The sequence below is a fragment of the Antechinus flavipes genome, chromosome 1 (assembly GCF_016432865.1).
Source record: "Antechinus flavipes isolate AdamAnt ecotype Samford, QLD, Australia chromosome 1, AdamAnt_v2, whole genome shotgun sequence".
NCBI lineage: Eukaryota > Metazoa > Chordata > Mammalia > Dasyuromorphia > Dasyuridae > Antechinus > Antechinus flavipes.
Genome location: NC_067398.1, coordinates 50,372,501 through 50,395,498, shown reverse-complemented (window position 1 = coordinate 50,395,498; position 22,998 = coordinate 50,372,501).

Genomic DNA, 22,998 nt, shown 5'->3' with positions numbered 1-22,998 from the left:
GGAGCCGTGGAGGAGTTAGGGGGAGGGAGAGGAAGAGGGATAAAGAACCCCGCAGAGGAAAAGACATGAAGGAGAGAATGGGCAAAAGGCAAAAGGGTAACAGAAAACTAGGAAGAAGTGGTTTGGCCTCTAACTAGTGACTGACCTGTCTCTTCAGCCTGTCTTCCCCCTCCCCCTCCCCCCCCCGCCTCCGTCAGCGTTTCCTTACTTTTCCATTCTTGGGGGCAAAGCAGCATCTAACCATCAGAACTATTCAGAAGTGGCAAGGCCTCCCTCCGGAGGCCCTGAGCTCCTCTTAGGGTGGTTCAGGCAAAGGCTTGGTGGCTACCTGCTGGGATGGTAGGGGAACCTGTACTCCCCATAAGATGTTTGTGAGGTGGCTGAGATAGAGTGATAGGAGGACTGGATTTGGAACCGAAAGCTCTTGCCTCCTACATCATTGTGTCAAGTCAGTTAAGGGCTAGGGGTAAGAGAGATTAGCTCAGATTCTACATCTCCAAAAGGAGGGGGGAATTGGATTAGATGATCTTGAAAGTTCCTTTCAGCTCCAAATCCTATGATCCTAAAGGATCTCAGAGATCCTTTTTAATTCAATGCACCTTTCCCTTTGGTCTTTGGTTGACTGATTCCTTTTATCGTATAGATTTTTATTTGAAAAAATATGGGGAAGAAGAAATATAGGGAGAAGACCCCTCCCCCTCTATAGAAAGACTCCAGTGAAATTCCTGCTCTCCACTTTTAGTCTGGTTTCCATGGTCACCGTTAGTCAGAAACCTTAATGAACTTGTTCAGGACCCAAGTAACCTTAACTTTCAATTCATTATTGGACTGTGAGATGAAAGCATGTGAGACCTGGGTCAGAATGTTTACTCATACCAATTGCCACGTACTGGGCAGTCAAGCCAGCCTCACTGAAGCTTCATGGCACCCTGAAAGAAAAAAGGGAGGCAGTATACTCCAGGTAAGCCAAACCAGCACCAGCACCAGACCAGCACCACTACCACCACCATCATATCCTCTTATACTCCGATGGAGACAGCTCAGAACCCTGAACCTAAGAGCTCTGGGAAGAATAATGCTTCCAGCTCAGTGCTTTCAGCCATCATCCTGGGAAAATGTGAAGATATAGCCTGGCAATTACTTCTATAGGTGCTACTGCCACAGTTACTGAAGACCCAGAAAGGAGAGTTCTTGTTGCTAAAGTCTTTGTCACAGTCAAGTAATTCAACATCAGAAAGAAAGCTTGTATTAGTGAAAGTAACGTCAAAAGAATAATATTTACTTCTGCTTTGCCACTGTACACTAAGGAACATGGAATATTTTCATCTAACTTGCAGCTGAATCCTTTCCTATGTATCATCTGCTCCATTAAAATGTGAGCTCTGAGAGATCAGGGACTATTTGACTTTTCTATTTCGGTCCAGTGCTTATCATGATGCTTTGCACGTAGTAAACACTTAATAAATGCTTCATCTGTTCATTCATTCATCTCCTCTGTTTCTTTGAGCAAACTGTTAGTTATCTGGGATGCCTTCCCCATTCATTTCTACCTCTTGGAATTCCTAACTCCCTTCAAGACTTAGCTTAGATGCTATCTTCTACATCAGGACTTTCTTGATTTCCTTTTATTAGTTTTCCCTACTTCCTTCCAAAAATTACTTTGCATTTATGTACATCTTGTATTTTACTAGAAGAGTATATGCTCTTGTAAGAAAAGGACTTTTATTTTTGTCTTCCTATCTTCATTGTGTAGCATAGTACCTGGCATAAATGCTTACTACATTGCTTTATTAAATTAAGGAAGAAAAGGAAAGAAAAGCTGCAAGCACAAATACATAGTATAAATAATAATTATATATATTATACACATATAATGAATAAAATCAGGAAAGAAATCTTCCTATCACCAAACTTTGATGCACTGTGTAAATATACAACATATATATATGTGCACACACAAACACACACACACACACACACACACAACTTTTGTTCTAAAACACATTAGTATGGGACTCTCTGATGGACATGAATGCCTTGCTTGAGTGGGTGTAGAGCTCCACCCTTTGTCAGTCTTCTTTGGGACTCTTCAAGCTTCAGTTCTTCCAGATTTGAGTTGTTTCAGGGGATTCAAGAAAGAAGATGAAAGAGGCCAATTACTTTCAGGTTAAAGGAAAAACTCTGAGTGGAAGCAAACATGTCAAGACCTGGCAGTTTCCATTGTGTTATTGTCCCCAACTTGCTACACTTAGACTTCAGGGAGTATCCCTTCTGTTTTTTTTTTTTTTGTTTGTTTGTTTTGTTTTGTTTTTTTTTTTTTTTGTTTTTTTTTTTTTTTTACAACATTATCCTTTGCACTCATTTCTGTTCCAATTTTTTTCCCCTCCCTCCCTCCACCCCCTCCCCTAGATGGCAAGCAGTCCTTTATATGTTGGATATGTTGCAGTATATCCTAGATACAATATATGTTTGCAGAACCGAACAGTTCTCTTGTTGCATAGGGAGAATTGGATTCAGAAGGTATAAATAACCCGAATCCTTTCTGTTGAGATAAAGGACAATCTCTCTTAGGTGGGTTATCTCTCTTCCAGTGGGAGAGAACTGTCACTCTATATTGTTGGTATATATGTTTTCCTATTTATATTTTCTTTAATTTCTATTTTACTACTGTTTTGGATAAATGGATTTTCTTTGCTATTTATTATGTGTGTTTGTCATGGAACTGTTATTTTGTGAAGAGATCAAGCCTTGAATATAGATATTGTGGGTTTCCTTTTCCTTCAATAATAATGAGACAAAATAGTAGTTAGATTGAACCTGATTATATCCTCTAAACTAATAAATTTTAAGGACTCTGATAGATATAATTTTAACCATGTACCCCTTCTCTCTGAGGAGAGCAGAGTAGTCCTCTGGCTTCCTTCTCTTCTGGCAAGAATGGAAATGTTCATTGAGAAAGATGGGAGAGGGAGGGAAGGGAGACAGATGCCTATTCTGCCTACCTCCAAGCCATACAATGATAATCCTTGGTGGACCTTTCTATAAATGGGAGTCTTCTTTATATATGGAAACTATGTCTGTGGCTCTAAAAAGCCAAAGAAGAAAAAAAAATAAAACAAAGAATGTAAACAAAAAGTGTTTTCAAGAAGGAGAAGCTAAAATATAGATCTGAAACAAAACTGATCACAGAAAGATACCAGAAAATTTTTTCTAAATAAAAACCTCAGATTTTTCCAGCATTAATGAATTTATCTGAGACAATGACTCAAAGAAGGATTTAGGATTCATCACTACAAAATAAATAGCCTGAGAGCAAAAATCCTCTAAGTTTCTCAAACTAAGGTAGAAAACAACTATTTATACTCATTCTAAGCCATCAAACAGATAAATAAGCCTAAATAACAGTCTTATAATCTTTGAATGTTTATTTGTTTCTAATTCATGATACCCCTAGACCATAGCATCCTGTATCCTTGTACTCTTCTACCCTTCACCCTCTCCTTAACTTTAAGCTCATGTTCATTGCTTCCATTGACACTATCCATTTTATCCTCTGCCATCCCCTTCTTGTAGTGCTTCCTATCTTTCTCAAAATCCAAGTCTTTTCCAAACAATTCTAATCATGTGGCCAAAATATTTAAACTTCAGTTTCAATATTTGTCTTTCCAGTGAATTAATTTAAGTATTGATTGATTTGACCTCCTTGCTATCCAAGGGACTCTGAAAAGTCTTTGAAAGTACCCATTCTTTAGTATTCAGCTTTCCATATAGTCCAACTTTCATAGTTATCCATTACTACTGGAAAGAATTACATCTTTGACTACATGGACCTTTGTTGGTGAGGTGATGTCCTTGCCTTTTAGTATGTTATTCAGATTCAGAAGCAAGTGTTTTTTAATTTCATGAATCCAGTAGCCATTTGCAGTCATCTTTGAGCCCAAGAATATAAAATCTGACAATGATTCCATTTCTTCTCATTCTGTTTACCAGGAAGTGATGTGACAAGTTGACAAGATTTTATTATATTTTTTAATGTTATGCTTCAAGCTAGCTTTTACATTTTCCTCTTTCATCCTCATCGAGAGGCTTCTGAATCCTTCTTCACTTCCTATCATCAGAGTATATATATGCATAAATATGAGATTGTTGATATTCCTCCTGGCAACCTTAATTCCAGCTTTTGATTTATCCTGCCTGGTGTTTATGTGATGGACTCTGCATATAAGTTAAATAAATAAGGACAAAATACATCCTTGTACTCCTTTCCTGATCTTAAATTAATCAATTGTTCCATGTTTAGTTCTACTTCTTGTTTTTTAACCTGCATACAAGTTTTTTAGTAGACAAGTGAGATGAATCGGTACTCCCTTTTCTTTGAAGACTTGCCAAATTTTGTTGTGATCCACACAATCCAAGACTTTAATGTAGTCAATAACAAAAGAAGATTTTTTTTGGAATTCCCTTGCTTTCTCCAAATCCAGTGAAAGTTGGTGGTTTGGTCTTTGGAGAAGGATGGGAAGGAAAGAGGGCTAGAGATGTCTAGTGTGCCTTCCTCAGAGCCACACAATGATAATCCTTGACACAGAGAAGCCTTTCTACACATGGAATCTTCCTTATACATGGTGTGGGGGGGTGCTTTTATTTGACCTGTGGCAATCTGGGCTAAGTGACTACATTTAAAACATAATGGGCCAGTCTTAAGGAAATGAAATATTAAAGAAGTACAGGACAGAAAAAAAATTATATTCCTAAGGATAGAGTTCCCATGTGTAGGGACAGGCCTATATGTAGAGTGAAAATCAGAGAGTCTAAATAGAACATATACCCCTGAATACAAAATGAAAGCACTCTTCCATTAGGAGAGATAATTCAACTCAACCAAAAGAGATTATTCTCCATTTCATCCAAAGAAAACTCTCTGAAGTCTCTATGTGTAACTGAGCTGGGAATAGGGACATGATGGAGACTGCTAATGCCTCTTGTGCCTTTCCCTTCATCACCCAGAAGCAGGATTGACCTCTTCCATCTCCTCTCCCAAAGCTGAAAACCAGGAGTGTCCAAAACAATTCAAAACTTAAAAAAGACTTGAAACGAAAGTACAAAAAGTACAAAAAAAAAGGCTAAAGAAAGCTAGTCCTTTCCCATTCGTGAAGGACAGGGCATTCATCTCTAAAGAATGAGAGAATCTCATACTAATGGGCTTTGGGATTGGGGTTACAGATAAAATGAATTTATATCAATATATACAAAGTACTCTGATAGGGAGTTTATTGGAAGTTGAAGGCATCAGGAGGGACTTTATGCATCAAATGGTGATTAACCTGTATCCTTAGGAAGAGAGGGAATTTGGGAGGCTGAGGTCAGGAGGGAGTGCATTCCAGGCACATGGGATGGTCAGGGCAAATACATGGAAATGAGAAGTAGGATGTTGTTGTTGAGGGGGTGGGTACAAAGGCCAATTTGGTTGGACTTCAGATTTTAAGATGGGGAGTAATGTCTAATGTGGTTGGACATTAGTAATGACCACTTAGAGTTTTATGCTATCGTATTTGATGTGTGGTCTAATTTTAAAGTCTAGACAATCTTGTTGGACTAAAAGTCTTTATTTGTTGTTTGGGATCATTCCCAAAGTAAATTCTAGGCACACTAGAAATCCAATAATTTCCATTGCTTCTCTGGGCTTTTAGCTATCTTGATAAATTATTTTTTTCCAGTTGCTAATATAAACATTAGACTATAACCATCACAAAAATCCATTAATGTTATTCCTAATTTCCTATTCCCCTGATAGATGCATCATTTCTCGGTCTTAGAATCTCAACATGGACTTCTCTTCCTTCTTAACTGCTGCATTGCCACCCTGAAAACCACTACCTCCAGGCCCTCTTCTCCTGATTGGTGACTCCCTCCCCATGGCAACCATTTTAGGAAAGACTCCCTGCTATGCTTCATCTCACTCACACCTGAACTTTATCTCTGGATTTTTCTTTCTCTTGCCATAAGTGAGAGTATTCTTCCAAACACTTCCTTTCTATCTCCCCTTTATGGGTTATTCTCCTGCCCTTCTCCATCATTAGAATGTGAGTTCCTTGAAGAAAGAGATTGTCTTTTTTATATTTCTATCCCACTTCTCCCTCTATTTACCATTCTTTCTATCTATCTATCTATCATCTATCTACCTATTTTTTGCTATCCTATTATCTATCATCTTTCTCTCAATTTCAATCATTCTATCATTTATCATCTTTCAATTTAGTCACCTCTCTATCTTTATGTCAATCTATATATTTATCTTGAATTTGAATATTTTAATGCAGTCTTGGGAATTGCCTGAACTACTTTAGATTCATAGATTATAAGTATTATAAGGTTTAGGGGAAGTTCATTTCTTTTCTTTTTTTGCTCATTATTTATTTTTTATTATAAGCTTCAGGTTTATTTTCTTTTACATTCAATAGTTTTATTTATCTTTTTAAAAGCTTTTTATTTTCAAAATATATGCATAGTTTTCAACATTCACCCTTGCAAAAACCTTGTTTTCCAAAATTTTTTCTCCCTTCCTTTCCCTTAACCTCTCTCTTAGATGGCAAGTAATACAATATATGTTAAACATCTACAATTCTTCCGTACGTATTTCCACAATTATCATGCTGCACGAGAAAAATCAGATCAAAAAGAAAAAAAAATTAGAAAGAAAACAAAAAGCAAACAAACAACAACAACAAAAGCACAAAAATACTGTTATGAGCCACACTCAGTCACCAGAGTCCTCCTTCTGCGTGCAGATGGTTCTCTTTATCATAAGATCATCGGGAAATGGCCTGAATCACTTCACTGTTGAAAAGAGTCACGAACATCAGAATTAATCATTGTATAATTTTGTTGCTGCTGTGTACAATCTTCTCTTTGTTCTGTTCTCTTCACTCAACATCAGTTCATGTAAATCTCTCCAAGTTTTTCTGAAATCATCCTGCTGATCATTTCTTATAAATCCATAATATTCCAAACATTCATATACCATAACTTATTCAGTCATTCTCCAACTGATGGGCATCCATTCGATTTCCATTTCCTTGTCACTAAAAAAGGGTTGCTACAAACATTTTCGCACATGTGAGTCCTTTTCTCTTTTTTATGATCTCTTTATGAGCTCATTTCTAATGTGCAGCTGTGGCGAGATTAGAGAAGTGAAAAAAAAAGATTCAGAAGTGACTTGTTTGAATTTTTCTCACCACACCACCCCTCCTTTTTTGGATCTTTGTACAATTCAGCAAGAACTCTGTACTTTAGGATGTGTCTCAAAGGTTTCACTCCCTGAGTATAAGTTGCTCCCTTCTGGGCTCTGATAATAACTATCTCTAAAGAAACCAAATAAATGAACTCAATGTTGGAAAATGTCATGCCAGAAATCCTGGAAGTTAGCCATCATGGCTGAAGTACTTTTCTGGGCCTATAAGAGGGTACTTAGCTGAGAGATAGGAGAAACTGTGTCAGAGAGTGAGGAGGTCAACATAGTGCTTATGGCTATTGACAGAGATGCTGACCTTCAATAGGTTGACATAGAAAGGATAATCCCTTAGACAAAGTTGACTTTGCAGTGTGGCTTATGGAAGAATACTAAAGTTATATAAACAAGGAAATGGGATAATTTATTATCTCACTTTAGCTTCCTTGTCCATTTTTGTTGGGAATTAATTAACAACTTCAATGAGGACTTTAATGTTTCTTAGGTTTTCCAAACCTTTGTCTCATAACATATGTGGGAGTTAGGTAGTAGAATCATCATTAATCTAATTTTCCAGATGAATAGATTAAGGCTCTAGGATATGGAGCATCTCACTGAAGGCCTCTCAACAAGGGAGCAGCAAAGCCATGATCTGGTTCCAAGTCTAGGTCAAGTCTAGTACTAATGTTCTGTTACATTAAGTTCAATACTAATTCAAAGAATATATTAATAAATCATTAAGGACTTATTAAGCACCTACTATGTACACTACATTGTATTAGATCACAGGAGCACAAAGACAAAAGTGAAATAGTTTCTGACCTCAGGGAGTTTACATTCTATTGGGGAAAACAACATAACCCCCCCAAAGTACATAAAAATTAATACAAGGTAATGTGTGTGTGTGTGTGTGTGTGTAGAGGGGGGGTAGATAGCAAAGGAACTATCAGCTAGAGAGATCAGAAAAGTCCTCATATGAAAAATGACATTTGTGTGGAGTGTTGAAAGAAACAAAGAGTCCTGAAAATCAATTAAATTACATGTATGGGGGGCAGTTTGTGCAAAGTTGCAGAGATGAGAGATGGCATGTTGTGTGTGAGGAACAAGAAAAAGGTCAGTTTGGCTGGAGTTCTGTGAAGAGAAATACACATACACACACACACACACACACACACACACACACATATATATATATATATATATATATATAGAGAGAGAGAGAGAGAGAGAGAGAGAGAGAGAGAGAGAGAGAGAGAGAGAAACAGAGAGAGAGAAAGAAACAGAGAGAGAGAGACAGAGAGAGACACAGAGAGATAGAGACAGAGAGAGACAGAGAGAGACACAGAGGGACAGAGAGACAGAGAGAGACACAGAGGGACAGAGAGACAGAGAGATAGAGAACGAGTCAGAGAGATACACAGAGAGACACAGAGAGAAAGAGACACATAGAGAGACATAGGGAAAGACAGAGAGACATAGATAAAAACAGAAAGAGGAAGAGAGACAGAGAAAGAAGAGAGGGAGTGAGGAAAATGAGGGAAGGTGGGAGAGAGAAAGGGAAGGGAACAAACAACTTGGAGGTTAGTAATCAGGAAAGATCTTGTGTGAGAAATAACCATTTTCAAGAAAACTAGGGATTCTAGTTTTAACAAGCCATCACATGGGGTTGTTGCAACCTCTCAAAACCTCTCATGCCTTCTTCTGCATGAGTTAATTTGCCAACATCTTTCCTTAAAAGTCATCAAGAAGTGAACCTAAGACTTTAAATACAGTTTGACAAGGGCAAAGGACAGTGGAACTGTCACTAACTCCTCTCTCCTCCCACCCTCCCCATTCACCATTCATACTCTGATGAAATCATTGACATTGTATTGTGACTCATTTGGGCTCATCACATGTTCCTCCATTGCTTTTTGAATGTTTTTTTTTTTCTTTTGTGACCTTCAATGTTGATTTCTTTAATATCTTTAAATCTATCAATCCCCTTTAAAGAAAGAGTGATAATTTTTAAAGTGGTTCCTTTTCAAAAAAGAAACTTCTCTTTTAATTGGAAACTCAGAATAATTGAAAATAATTCCAAACTAAAAAGGAAGGAGTCCCTAAACAGGGAAATTTCAGGCAGTAGGGGAGACATTTTTCAAGGGGGGAAATCGCTGTTCAGAACCTCACCTTAACTCATTGGCTCTGGAGTCAGAAGACTTGGGATCAAAGTGCTGGATTTTAGGTAGTCAGCCTGACCCCTTCTTTGAATTATGAGTGTTTTCTTAGGAAAGGATGATATCAAATCTGTTTAAGGGAGAATCAGAGAAGATGTAGCTTGAAAAAAAATTAAGCTGAAATAATAAAACTCTGGTTTCAAATAGAAGGTATTTATTTTAAATGAAATAAGTCTACTGAAATAGAGAATAATTGGTGATAGAGTAATTAATTTTTAGAGGTTTGGGGAAGGTTAGAAACAAAGGAGTTTGTGAACTCCTTGTGCAGTTGATATAGATATGTAGTTGAATCTTTTACTGTTACAGAAAGAGATTCTTAGCAAAAAAGCTTTTTTTTTCTTTGCAAAATTAAGGGATTGGACTAAAATCATCTCTAAAGTCTGTTTCAGTCCTAAACTTCTGTATTTGCTTTATATCTATCTCTGTAAAACTGTACCAGGTGTTTCCCATTCCTGGAATGCTTTTCTTCCTTCCCTCTCTTTCTTAGAATTTCTTACAATCTCCTACATAAAGATTTTTGAGCTCCCTAGTTGCCTGTACTTTTGTACTGCTCCTTAGAAGAGCTTGTATTTATTTTACTTAATTGTATATGTATTATTTCTCCCCCAGGATATAAATTCCTTGAGATCATGAGAGCAAAACTAAAATCAGAAAAAGTATACATATAAGAATATACAGCAAACAGTACAGAATGAATGAGGTTTCCCTTTAGGAGTGAGGGAACTCAGTTCAATTAAGAGAAAGAATTCTAGAGAATATACAAGGGGAAAATTACTTAGGTAGAAAGCTGAGGATAAGGAGGTGACTGAAGTCTACATGTCAATTTCTTCCTAGAATAATCTCCTTCCTTAGTCCTGAAGAAAGACTGGAATTCTCCATGATCTCACTACTGATGTTGAAGCCAGTAGAACCTGGAGAAATTAAAAGATGGTATCTCTCCTCAATTAACTCTGCCCCAATCCTTATGAAACCTGGAGCATTGATCTCTACCAGTGAGGAGAATTCCCTACAAATGAGTTTTGGGCTCAGGTTATACATGTAAGTGTATAGTTTGTTTTCTGTATCGCTGTATACACATGCATCTGAGTGTGTACACATGCATCTTTGTAGACTTTGTGGTCTGTTTAGTGTGGAATTATGCATATCTAAACATCTGAAAAAAGGCATTGTGGTATAATTAAGAGTACATCATATTGGTGGGAGTAAAAACTGGGATAAAAGCTAAGGCTTAATACTTGTGAATAGATCATAGCTCCTTAAAGGCAAAGATACTGTTTTTGTTATTGTCTTTCTATTTCCAGTGCCTGAGAGTCAGCTTGGCAGAATGTATAGGAGAAGATTATACTGGCAAGCATGATTCTTGGTAAATCGTTTAATCTTTCAATCACCCAAGCAATTTTTTAAGACTATAAATTTCAAACAGTTATTGATTTTCATTGGTAGAGGGAATTCTTATATATAGAGCCACGTAGTGGATAAAATGAAAGGTTTGATTTAAAAAAAAAAACAATTTAAAAAGTACTTAATAAATATTTGTTGAAGTGAACTGAATTATTGGATTTGGGATTTTTGGGCAGTCCTTTTGTCAACATGGGTCTCAGCTCACCACTTGTTTAATGAAGGCATTGAATGAGTTAAACTCTAAGATTCCTTCCAGCTTGAACATTCAGTAGTTCTTAAGTGGGCATAAGTGAAACTGATGTCTGCCCGTGGAAATATAATTTATTGAAAATGAATGATGAATGGTGATTATTGCATACATAGACTGAATGATTCACATGTTGATTATAAAACACTTAGACTCATGATGATAGCAATCGTCTTGTCACTGAAGCACGATTAGATAGAAGTAATTTTTGAATGAGTATGTGAGAGGATGTAAGGGAGGAAGTACATACTTGGTTTTCGAAAGAAGATGAAGCTTAATGATCATGGATGATTGCCAGAAAATTCCTTCCTTACTGGTGTCTGAATGAATGGCTGAATGGGAGGTACACCGGGCTGCAGGGAGCTGTGATTGTGTATGATTCTGACAAGTACAGAGGTTGTCCTGATACACAGAATAATGTGACACTGACTCCTGGCTCTTCTGCAATTTTGTGTATGTGTGGAGGGACAATGGAGAGTAGGGGAGAGAGGGATACCCCATCCTGCATCACAAGACTCACAGAGGAATTGTAGAATCATACAGAGAATGTTAGAACTATAAGGGACCTTAGGGAGAATTAAATCCAACTCCCTCATTTTACATACAAGGAAATTGAATTGCAAGGAAGAGCCATGCCTTAGTTGGGGCACTTCGCAGATGAGCAGTGAATGAATCTAGAGATCTGGACTCATCATTTCTGACTTTTTTTTTTTTTTTTGCCTAGAATGTTCATTACACCTGGAATGCTCGCTTCTTTTCCTAGACCCTTGGAATCCATAACTTCGAGTTCGTGTCATTTCCCTTGAAAAATGTCTCTCTCATATCAGACAATCATTTCTCTGCTTGCCTGTTTACATATCTACCTGAGGGCATAGGGATGGCTTTTCATTTTGTCTTTGTGTCTCCAGGGCCTGGCATATGTTATGTTTAATAAATGCTTGGTATACTGGACTGGATTCTATGCTATAATGGTTAATTGAGACCCAAGGGAGGTTGGAGATGAAACTCATCTTCCAGTACAATGATGGATTATACATATGCACAGAGATAAACATATGTATGTAATAAGATGGATAGATAGAGCATTTTTTAGAACCAGGTACTCTCACAAGTGAAATTTAACAAAACAGCAAACTGAGGCAATTCTCTGAGCAAGATATAATTTGTTAACAAGAATGCAACTTGATAGTAAAGGATCATAAAATGCACATGGATGCACAGAGATCTATATGCAAACATGTGCATGCAATTAGATGGATAGATAGAGCGTTTATTTAGAACTAGATATTCTCACAAGTGAAATTCAATAAAATGGCAAACTGAGGCAATTCTCTGAGCAAGATATAAACTGTTAACAAAAGAATGCAACTTGATAGTAAAAGGATCAATAGTCTGTATCTATTTATGCCAAAAGACCCAGAGTGAGAGCCAACAGTATCTTTTAAACTAGGATGTATCTTCCTTCTGATTGGTCTGATAGTATCTCATTTGGATCTCCCCTGGCAAAGGTAAATCAATCCCAATCCGTGGACATTTTAATGAGGAAGTGAGTTAAGAGTTCTCAGTTCCTCCTTATTACTTTATCATTGTGAGGATAAGATTAACCTTCAGGTGAGAGGGGAACAAAACTCATAAAGGGGAACTGCAAATCTTGGTGGGGGGAGATGTATGCCGTTCAGGTATATATATGTATATGCTACATGTTCATACGTGTTGAAAGGCTTTTCTAATGACTTGCTAAGTAAAACTGCCATTTTTTCTTATTGCCAATCTTTTCCTGATGCCTATAATATCTTAGACTTGGGTCCTCCTTGAATCTACTAAATGCTTCACTTTTAAGTCTTTTTAACTGAGAGTGGGAGTGAGAGTACAAAATATTGTGTCCCAATTCTCTTATATCAGGGATTCTTAACTTTTTTCTGTGTGTCATGATGGTCTGGAGAAACCTGTGAACTTCATAGAATAGCTGCTTTAAATGAAAAAAGTAAAAATAAGTTAAATTGCAATGGAAAGCAATTATATTGAAATAAAGTTATAAAAGAGATTTTTTTAAAAGAAGTTTTAAAAGACTTGCCTTCTTACCTAGCTGAAATGAATTAGTGGATAAGGTTCTTCTGGTAATTGACAGAGAAACTCCATACACACCAAAATATAGCTGCATGTTTTGGTAGTAGCAAAGAATCGGAAACAAAGTAGACGCCTATCAATTGGAGAATGGCTAAATAAATTTTGGACATGAATGTAATGGAGTATTATTCTACTATAAAAAATGATGTGATGAATATGGAGAAACTTGGGAAGACTTATACAAACTGATAGAAAAGGAAGTAAGTAGATCTAGGAAGACAATAAGTACCATGACTATAACAGTACAAATGAAAAGAACCATGAAATAATTGTTCTGTGGGACTCTGGAACTATGAAATAAGAGAAAATTAATGTTGATAAATTATGAAGAGCAAATCTGACCCCAAAGAAGAGATATGAGAAGATATTTCCTTCTGTTTCTTTGTAGGGGGATGTGTGTGTTTATGTTTGTGTAATCAGTGGTATGGAGAATTATGTATAATGCTAAAATTAAAAATATTGACTGGTTTTATGTAATTATTCTCACTTTTTTTCTTAAATTTCTCTTGTTGTTATAGGATAGTTCATCTCAAAGTATGGTCCATGGACTCATGGGGATGGGAGTGGGGCCACTGATACATTTTCAGGGGATTCATGAGCTCAAACCATTTTCATAATGCTACTGAGACATTATTTTCTTATTAAAACACTCCAACTACCATTTGCTTAAGAACAGATTTTTTTCCTGCACTTCAACCAAAACCACATATTGCAACAGACTGAATGCTGAAGCAGATAAAAAAATCTAGTTGTGTTCCATTAAGCCAAAGAAATGTGCAAAACTGTGTAAATAATGACACTCCTCACTAATTTCTTTGCTGTGGAAAATCTAGCTATTTTCCCAGAAAAATATGTTATTATGTTAACATATAATGGGTTCATTATTTTAATTTCAAAATGAATTAATAAATATTTTTAAAATGTACCAGTTTCAATTTTAAATAGAGTAAATATCTTTAGCTATAATTCCTACAACAAAAACTCTTTAAGAGGGGTCCTCTCTAATTTTTAAGAGTATAAAGGCTTCCTGAATCAAAAAGTTTGATAACTGTTGTTATAAGGGATGATTCTCTTAGAAGGGGAAATGGGATGGATGCAGGGAGAGGGGAAATCTATTTTAAGTGAAATAATGGATGAAAAGAACTTTATAAATCTTAAAGTATACTATTAATCTTTTATTATGGTTGCTATTCTCTTTTTATTACTTGGAAGCATCAGGTCAACATGGGGGTTATACATTTGTTTTGGAAATCTTGGATTTGCTGTTGACTTTCTTGGATCAGTTCCCCCATTTGGGCTTCAGTTTTCTCATCTTTAAAATAGGAAGACTGGATTAATGACCACTTAATTCTAACATGCCCTGGTTCTAGGGCTGGTCTTTTCCTTCATCCTCATCATCCATTAAATCTGATGTTTTTGACTCATGATGTTCATGGCTCATATCTCTTCAATAAATCTATCTACCAACAAGTATATGCTATGAACCTAGCCCTGTGCTTGGGAGTCTGGGGAATGCTGGGACATGTAAAACATGGCCTCTGCTCTTATGGGACTTTGGCCTTAATTGGAAAATAATAGTAACTAGAACTTTTGTAGTTCTTGGAAATTACAAAAATGTTTCTTTAAAAAAAAAATCTCATCTCATTTGGTCTTCAAAACAACCTTTTGAGGTAGATACTATTTTATGATATCCATTTTACAGATAAGGAAATTGAGGCTAAGAAGTCAAATAACTTGTCAGATCTTACTGATATTAAGTTCTGCATTATCTACTTATTCATCTATTTTCCTAGGCATAAAACATATACACACTAACGAGTTAAATAAGAGTTAAATAATACTATATGATTAAGTGTCAAAAGAGTAAATTCAAGGGGGAGAGATCATTCTAGGTTGAGGTAGTTAGGGAAGATAGATGGAAGAAATAGAACTCAAGTTAGGCCCAGAAAGTTGTGAAGAGATGGAGAAAGTGGGGGAGGAGAAGATGAGGGAGAAAGTTGGGGAGAGAAAGGGAGGGGGACCAAGAATGTGGGAGAAGGTGAGAGACCCATCTGCTGGCAGAAAATTAACTTATATATCAATCAATGAAATATTTATTGAGAATTTATTGTGTGGTAGGCACTGAAAACACAGGTATAGAGAATGAAACAATCCCAGTTATAAATGAACTGATATTCTAATAGGAGTGCCAAGTATGTATATATATACATATACCAGATAAATATATTATTTATACACACATACATGTATGTATATATATATATATTTATTTTGTGTGCACACACACAAATTAATTTAAAACGAGATACTTTGAGAAGCAGGGCATTGGCAGTTGGGAGGAATCAGGAAGAGCTTTATGTATAAAAGATGGTGCCCAAGAAGAATAGTGAATACAGAGGAGGCCTGTACAAGGCAGATATAAGGATGGAGTACATCCAAGCAACAGGAGATAGCCAATATAAAGTCACAAATATCAGATATAGTGTTGTGAGTGATTAGCATAAGAGAAGATATTTGGTTGGGTTAGAGGGTATAAGAGCAATGAGGCAAGAAAGAAACAGGAATGCATTAGACTCGTTCCAAGAATAATCACCTCATCAAATGAAGATGTTGAATTATCACAGCATGTCCCAAATTATTGCTGTTTGTCCTTAATTTTCAGCGAGGACCAATGACATCATGGGTAAGGTCTAGACTCATGCACAAATTCGATTTAATTGAGGTAGAGTTACACAAAGTCTTCAGCCTTACTCTTTTTTCTAGATTCATCAAAATTCAGTGGTAAGACAGAAGACAAGATGACTTGTGGTATGATGTGAGATGACGTGGATGACCTCAGTGTCTTTGATGTCTGACCAAGTTCTAAGTGCTTCATAGCAAGATTCAGCCATCTTCAAGGTCACTGGAAAAAATTGTTGTCATCCAGCCATTTCACTGGAGGAAGTCTTCACATATTTAGGGTAGCACCCCTTTAATTCACCAATGGGTTTGAGGCCATTTGGTTACCCTCAACCTATCTTAACCCATTCACCAAGATGGCCTAGTGGGGTGTAGTCACTATACATACTACAGATTTTTGGAAAGATCTTAGCAAGTTATAGCAGGGCTATAACTTCTTTATTATTTATTTATTATATATAATTTATTTATTATATATTTATTTATTATTTTTATATTTATTTATTATATATGATAAAATATTATTTAACTTTTATTTAACTCTTTAGTGTGTATATGTTTTATGCCTAGGAAAATTGATGAATAAGTAGATAATGCAGAGCTTAATATCAGTAACATCTGACAAGTTACTTGACTTTTCTTAGCCTCAATTTCCTTATCTGTAAAATGGATATCATAAAATAGTATCTACCTCAAAAGGTTGTTTTGAAGACCAAATGAGATGAGATGTTTTTTTAAAAAGAAACATTTTTGTAACTTCTTTGAGTACTCAAATCACTTGCTCCCCTGAATTACAACCAATTGGAAGTTATCTTTGGGATTATCTTAATTCCAAAGTGAGTACCCAAATACAAATCTTTACATTTATTTTGTTTGAATTTAACCTTATTAGATTTGATCCAGTTGCTCTAGCCTAACAGATCTTTTTGGCTCCTGACTGTCTCATTACGAACTACCCTCCCCAGTTTTGTCAAATCTGCAACTCTGATTGCCTTACCAAAAATAAAAACAAAGAAAGAAACACATAGAAAAAATTTTTTTATTATGTATCCTATGTGCTAAGATAGACCTAAAGAGTAAAAATAAATCCCTGTCTTCAAGGAGCTCACATTTTAATGGGACATCTTTGTCAAGGACTACATTGTTTCTCTTTCTCTTTCCATTGGTATTCATCCAAACACCCACTATCTCTGATTCTTACATTTTTACTATGTAACAAAAATATTTAACATAAAATACTACTCCACCCTCTCCTTTCCCTTTTTTAAAATTTCTTTTTAATAAGGTACATTATTGCAGAATCATATTCTGATTATGGCTCTTAACCCATTTCAGTGATAACTATGAACCTCTTTGTGTTGTCTAATTCATTTTGAATGCTATTCATATTAATGCACTTCTCTATACATTACTGAGATAATGGTTTTAATTGCTATCTACTTTCTTTGGTCTTTGTCTCCTGTGAATATTGGAGTGTTTTCACTACTCCCTTTCCCAAACTATAGATATTCTCTGTGGTATTAAGCTTGATAGATATGAAAATCCAAAACCTACCCTCAGATACCTTCCTTGTAATCATCTGTTTATTTCCAATATCTCTTCCGCCCTTCTCTTTATTTTTTTTAAACAGTAGACAAAAGGTTATTTACATAGCCATAATAGAAGGTTATTAAAAATATACATGCATTGAGGATGTCTCCTGAGTTGGTTCAGCTGAAGGAAGCTCCCCAGCTTGATTTCTATCTTTCTCTTTAGAAACTTATAGTTTAGAAATTTATAGTTCCTGCCTTCTCATTTGAAAGCAGAGATGAGAACACCATCTGTGTCCCACAGATCTTCAGTTTCTTGCCAATCATCTCTCCAGATTCCTTTTGGCAGTATCACCTGTGCCCCTGAGAATCATTAGGAGTGAGTAATAGCTATGAGGTTTGATGAGTCTTAGTAGGTTCTCTGTCATGAACTGGTTATATGCCGCTTTAAGACGGCAGACTGCTTGATTGTTATCAGGTACAAAAAGAGTTCTTAGTATTTTTTCTCAGAAAGTCACTAACCACTATTATTTCTCTTCTCTTCCTCTGACCCTTATAGGAAGAGCTGTCCTCTAGCACCACCTGTGAATCCATATCACCATTCTTTGAATGTCAAAAAGCTCTTTTCTTCTCAGAGTTTCTGCCTGTCACTTCGAGAAAAGCCTATTATATTATATCTATTCCCTAGCTCCAAATTGTCACTGGTCCTTTCCCCTTCTTTTCTTTGCCACATTCTTTCATGCTCTAACCTCCCCCCAGAAATCAACTCCAGTTCCTTTTTCTTCTTTTTCACATTGAAGCTCTTTCATTTTTTTAAAAAGGAAAACATCTTTTTTCCTTGGTAACTTGGGGAATAGAGAACATTTTTCAATTTAAAAAATTTTTTTTCTTCTAGGAAGGAGACTACCCTACTCATGAATCATGAAGAATAGTCACTTGATCTTAGCAAAAATATAAACATCACATACCTTATGTGGGTCAAAACAAAATTTATTCTATTTGCTTCAAATGAGATCCTTAGTCCTCCCATTCTTGAAAGAATTGGAGATTGAAAATTAGTTTGAAAACAATCTTTCTATTTCTGGAATTCTATAATCCAAAGACTTTTCTACCTGAAATATTATATGCTTTAAGGTATTTTTTAGTGCTAACCATCTAAGTTCCAAATTGTTTTTGCTTCCAGCTCTGACATTTTGTGGCCCATGGTCCCTCTAGGTCTGGCAGTCGATATTTTAAGGTTCCCTTCTGGTGCTTACATTCTATAATAAAGTCTCTTTTGACTTTGGCATTCTATTATCTAAGGCCCCCTTGAGCTCTCATTATCTATGGCTCTGATTCTGCAGTTCAATTCAACTAAACAAACATTTATTAAGTACCTACTGTACACTAGACACTGTGATAGGCATTGGGAACATTAAAATAAATGAAAATTTATAATTTCTGCTTTTAATGAGCTTTTATTGCTTGTATTCCTGACTGACTGCAGCTATTTAAGATAATAGAAACAAAATTGGTTTGGATGAGATCAGATTGTGGATGCTTCCAAGACAAAGACTGAAAGAGAAGGTTGGATTTGATTTGATCCAGCCTTGGCTCATCTCAAAAAGGCACTGCTAAGAACTCTTGGGTTGCCCATAGAAACATAAGGGGTGATAGGAACTTGTGTCTTTTTAGATCATTGACCAATGTCCATTTGAAGTTCAGAAGCTACTCTTTATTGTCTAACAATCAAGATTACTCAAGACAAATAAGATAAGATCACGTCCTACTTAGGGGGTATCTTACCATAAGATAAAGTTCTTATCTTTGCTCATCAACTCAAACATCAGGCATTAGAGGGCTTTCCTAGAATTTCCAGGGTGCTGTTTATCTCTTCTCCTTTACTCAATCTAGGTCAGGTTCAGGGAGGCATATCTCATTGAAATGATAGAATCATAAAGTGTTGGAGCTGGAAGGAACTTTGAGTTTATTTAGTCGACCTTATTTCACATATGAAGCTTAAGGATATAAAGTGAGCTGTTCTTTATTACACCACTAGTTCAGTAGCGGAGAAGGTATTAAAACCAACCTCCTTGAATTGGTATTCAGCCTTCTGCCCAGCCCCCTTGACTTGATTCACACTTATCTTTTCAAAATTATTTCCCACTCCTCTGGTTCCACTTCCAGTTCTTTGAACCCAATCTCATTGATATATGTTTTTGTTTTCTGCTTATAATAGCTCAATTTCTTCTACCTTTGTTTTCCCAGCTTTGTCCAATTGAATCATAATGACTTCACGATGGGTGAAAAGGACCTTTAAGAGTAAATGTCGCCTCATTTGACTGGAGAAGCTGAGTCATAGAGGAGTTGAAAGATTTGTCAACATTCACTCAACTTGCTAGTGGGGGAAGTGGTATTAAGACTGAGCTTCTTGGACACAATTTAGTGCTCTTCCATCATTCAGAGACCTTCTTACAAAGCCCTCTGGGGTGTAAAGAGCTCTCCTGTCCCATCTTTACCAGCTCTCTTATTGCATTATGCTTTCTATTGTTGTTATTTTTGGAACTGATTGTGAGACATGGGAGTCACTGGCATATCCATCTCAAAGAAGGTGCTGTGCTCTATAGACATAGCAATATTCCAGTAACTCAAATGGAACTGAGATACACAAATTCAGAGCCATCTTCACTCTAAATGTTTATATGGACCATTTGTGCCCAACCTGTGGTAGAGCCTTTTGGACTTGTATTCGTCTGATCCTACACAATAGAACATACTTGACCCTAGTAATGTCATTCAGGTTCTTTTCAAAACTGAAGGACAACAACCAACAAAAGAGCTTTGTTGGAAGGGACTCCTCTTATAGAACTTGCTATATTGCTTGTAGAAAAGATGCGGAAGATTCTATATTGTCTAGTTGGTTCTTAGAGACTGAGCCTGCATCCTGATATTAGTTGTCTGATGCTCCATAATGGAAGGACCTGCCTCAATTTGCTCTATAAAACTGGGTTGTGACATTGCCCATATCTTTTACTCTTTTTTGGGGGGGAGGGAATATCTTCACCTTGGTTATAATGACCAGAGCATGACACAGTGGGGAGAATGTTGGGATGAGGAGAAGGGATTCTTTACATCTCCCTCACCAAGAGACAGAAAATGATAGATCCTAGAAGGGTATAGTGATTGACTAATACTCGTGGAAGCAGGCTTGAGTAAGGAGCCTCTGTTTCCTCATTACTTTTGCTTTTCTATTTTTTTTCTTAGCATAAATGAGAGACAATCTTGAGAATGGACATTTCCTACCTTAGTGGTGATCTCAAAGATAATCCCTTGAGTTTGAGAATTTCTGAGTTTTAGATAGGCTCTGACCTCCCAGGGGGCAATTGCCTCAACAATATAAAAATTGGAGATGAAAGAAAACTGCCCAGCGCATGGAGGACCAGACCCATGTCATGGCAGGGCAGGGAATCTTTCCAATTCTACATGATAATGTTGTGAGTTGTTTGGATATTGCAGGTCTGAGGGGAATAAGTAGATTTGATAATTCCACCGGGGTAGGGAGAGGCTAATGAGTCTAATGGACAATTTAGTGTATTACATTTTCTGTACTTATGTTTCTTGTGGGTTTTATATATTTTCTGTGGTGGATGAAATAAAAAGGGGTCTCATACTTGATGCTCAAAGAGTACATTGACTAGAATTTGGGGTATTGGTTAACCACTTTTGGGGAAACCATAGACATGATCCATACCTAATTTTACTTTAGAATTTTCTCCCCCAGAGAAATCCAAGTTAAGATAAGATCTAAGAGAGAAACTAACTTCCATGCCCCAGGATAAAATATAGTCTATATTGTATCTGAGATCTTTGGGGGAGCAGAGAAGGAGTAATCAGGCCAGGAGTCATATGTACATTTTATATTTCTTTCTACCACCACAACTGAAGTTTCTTGAGAGCAGGGACTATATGTTATATGCAATTTTAATATCTCTCATGCGAAGAGCACAGAGACAAAGTGTTAGTCCATGAACTTGAAGTCCATGAAATTTTTTCTCTGTATATTATTTCATTTGGAGGCTTTGATTGTAAATATAGGATATGATGATTACTTTCCTCAATGCCTTGTATATTGTAGATACTCAGTATGTATTTGAATTTGTAAAATCTTCTGATTCTTCAGATCTTCTTTCTAATTTTAAGTTCTCTCTTACATTTCCATAGAATAAAAATATAAATAATACAAAAGAGATGGGTTGTAACTTCTCAAGCCTTTGTGGTCAGTCAAAAGCAAGTTCCTTTTACCTTTATTTATATATTATACTTTTCTTACACACACTCCTTATTTTGACCCTTCTCTACCCTTCCCCAAAGTTTGAAGAACTCCATAGGTTTCTAGCCTGAACTTCTCTATTGCTGTTGAGGACACCAACAGTATCCTTCCTGTTACCCAGATCAGGAACCTCAGTATCATTCTAGACTCTTCATTCTCATCCAACCCATATAACCAGCCAGCTAAATCTAATCATTTCTACCTCCACACTATCTCTCACATCTTTCTACTCACACCTTAATTCAGGTCCTTATCACCTTCTGCATAGATTGTTACAATAACCTTCTTATAAAAATAGATGTTTTTATCTTTCGTTTTTACATTGCCTTGAATTCTATTTTATTCCTCTGTCCTTCTCAGAGAGTCATCTCTTGTCACATGGTCAAAAAAAGAGAAAAAAAATCAGTAAAGTTAATCAATTCATTAAAAGAAAAATGAAATTATATGTAATGTTCTACATATATACAGAGGTGGAGAGCATCCAATGCTATGGAATATTGCATATCTGTAAAGGAGTAAGGGAAAATGTTTTCTCTTATCTCTTCTTTGGAGTCAAATTTTTATTTATAATTGTGCAACATTTAATTTTTGATTGTTTTGTGGAAGTTTTCTTCCCATTTGCAATATAGTTGTCATGTATATTGTTTTCATGGATCTCTTTACTTCTCTTTGCATCGGTTCATTTATCAGGGGTCCTCAAACTACGGCCCGCGGTTCCAGATGCAGCAGCTGAGGACGTTTATCCCCCTCACCCAGGGCTATGAAGTTTCTTTATTTAAAGGCCCACAAAACAACATTTTTGTTTTTACTAAAGTCTGGCCCTCCAACAGTCTGAGGGACAGTGAACTGGTCCCCTATTTAAAAAGTTTGAGGACCCCTGATTTACATGCTTCTCTGCATTCATCATATTCATTTGTATAGCAGAGTAATAAACCATTACACTAAAAAAGGCACCACAAGAATGTTAAATTGTTTCAGTCATGTCTGACTCTATGATATCATTTAGGATTTTCTTGGCAAAGATATTAGAGTGGCTTGCCATGATCTTTTCCAGGTCATTTTCCAAATGGGGAAACTGAGGTGGAGTTAAATGATTTGCCCAAGGGTTACATAGCTAGGAAAGTATCTGAGGTCAAATTTGAACTCAGTTCTTCCTAACTTGAGGACTGGCACTCTACCCGTTGCAGAAACACTTAGCTACCTCAAAGAAGCAAGCACTAAAATAGGCCATGAGTAGAGTGGAAAGAGAAATAACTTGGACAAGA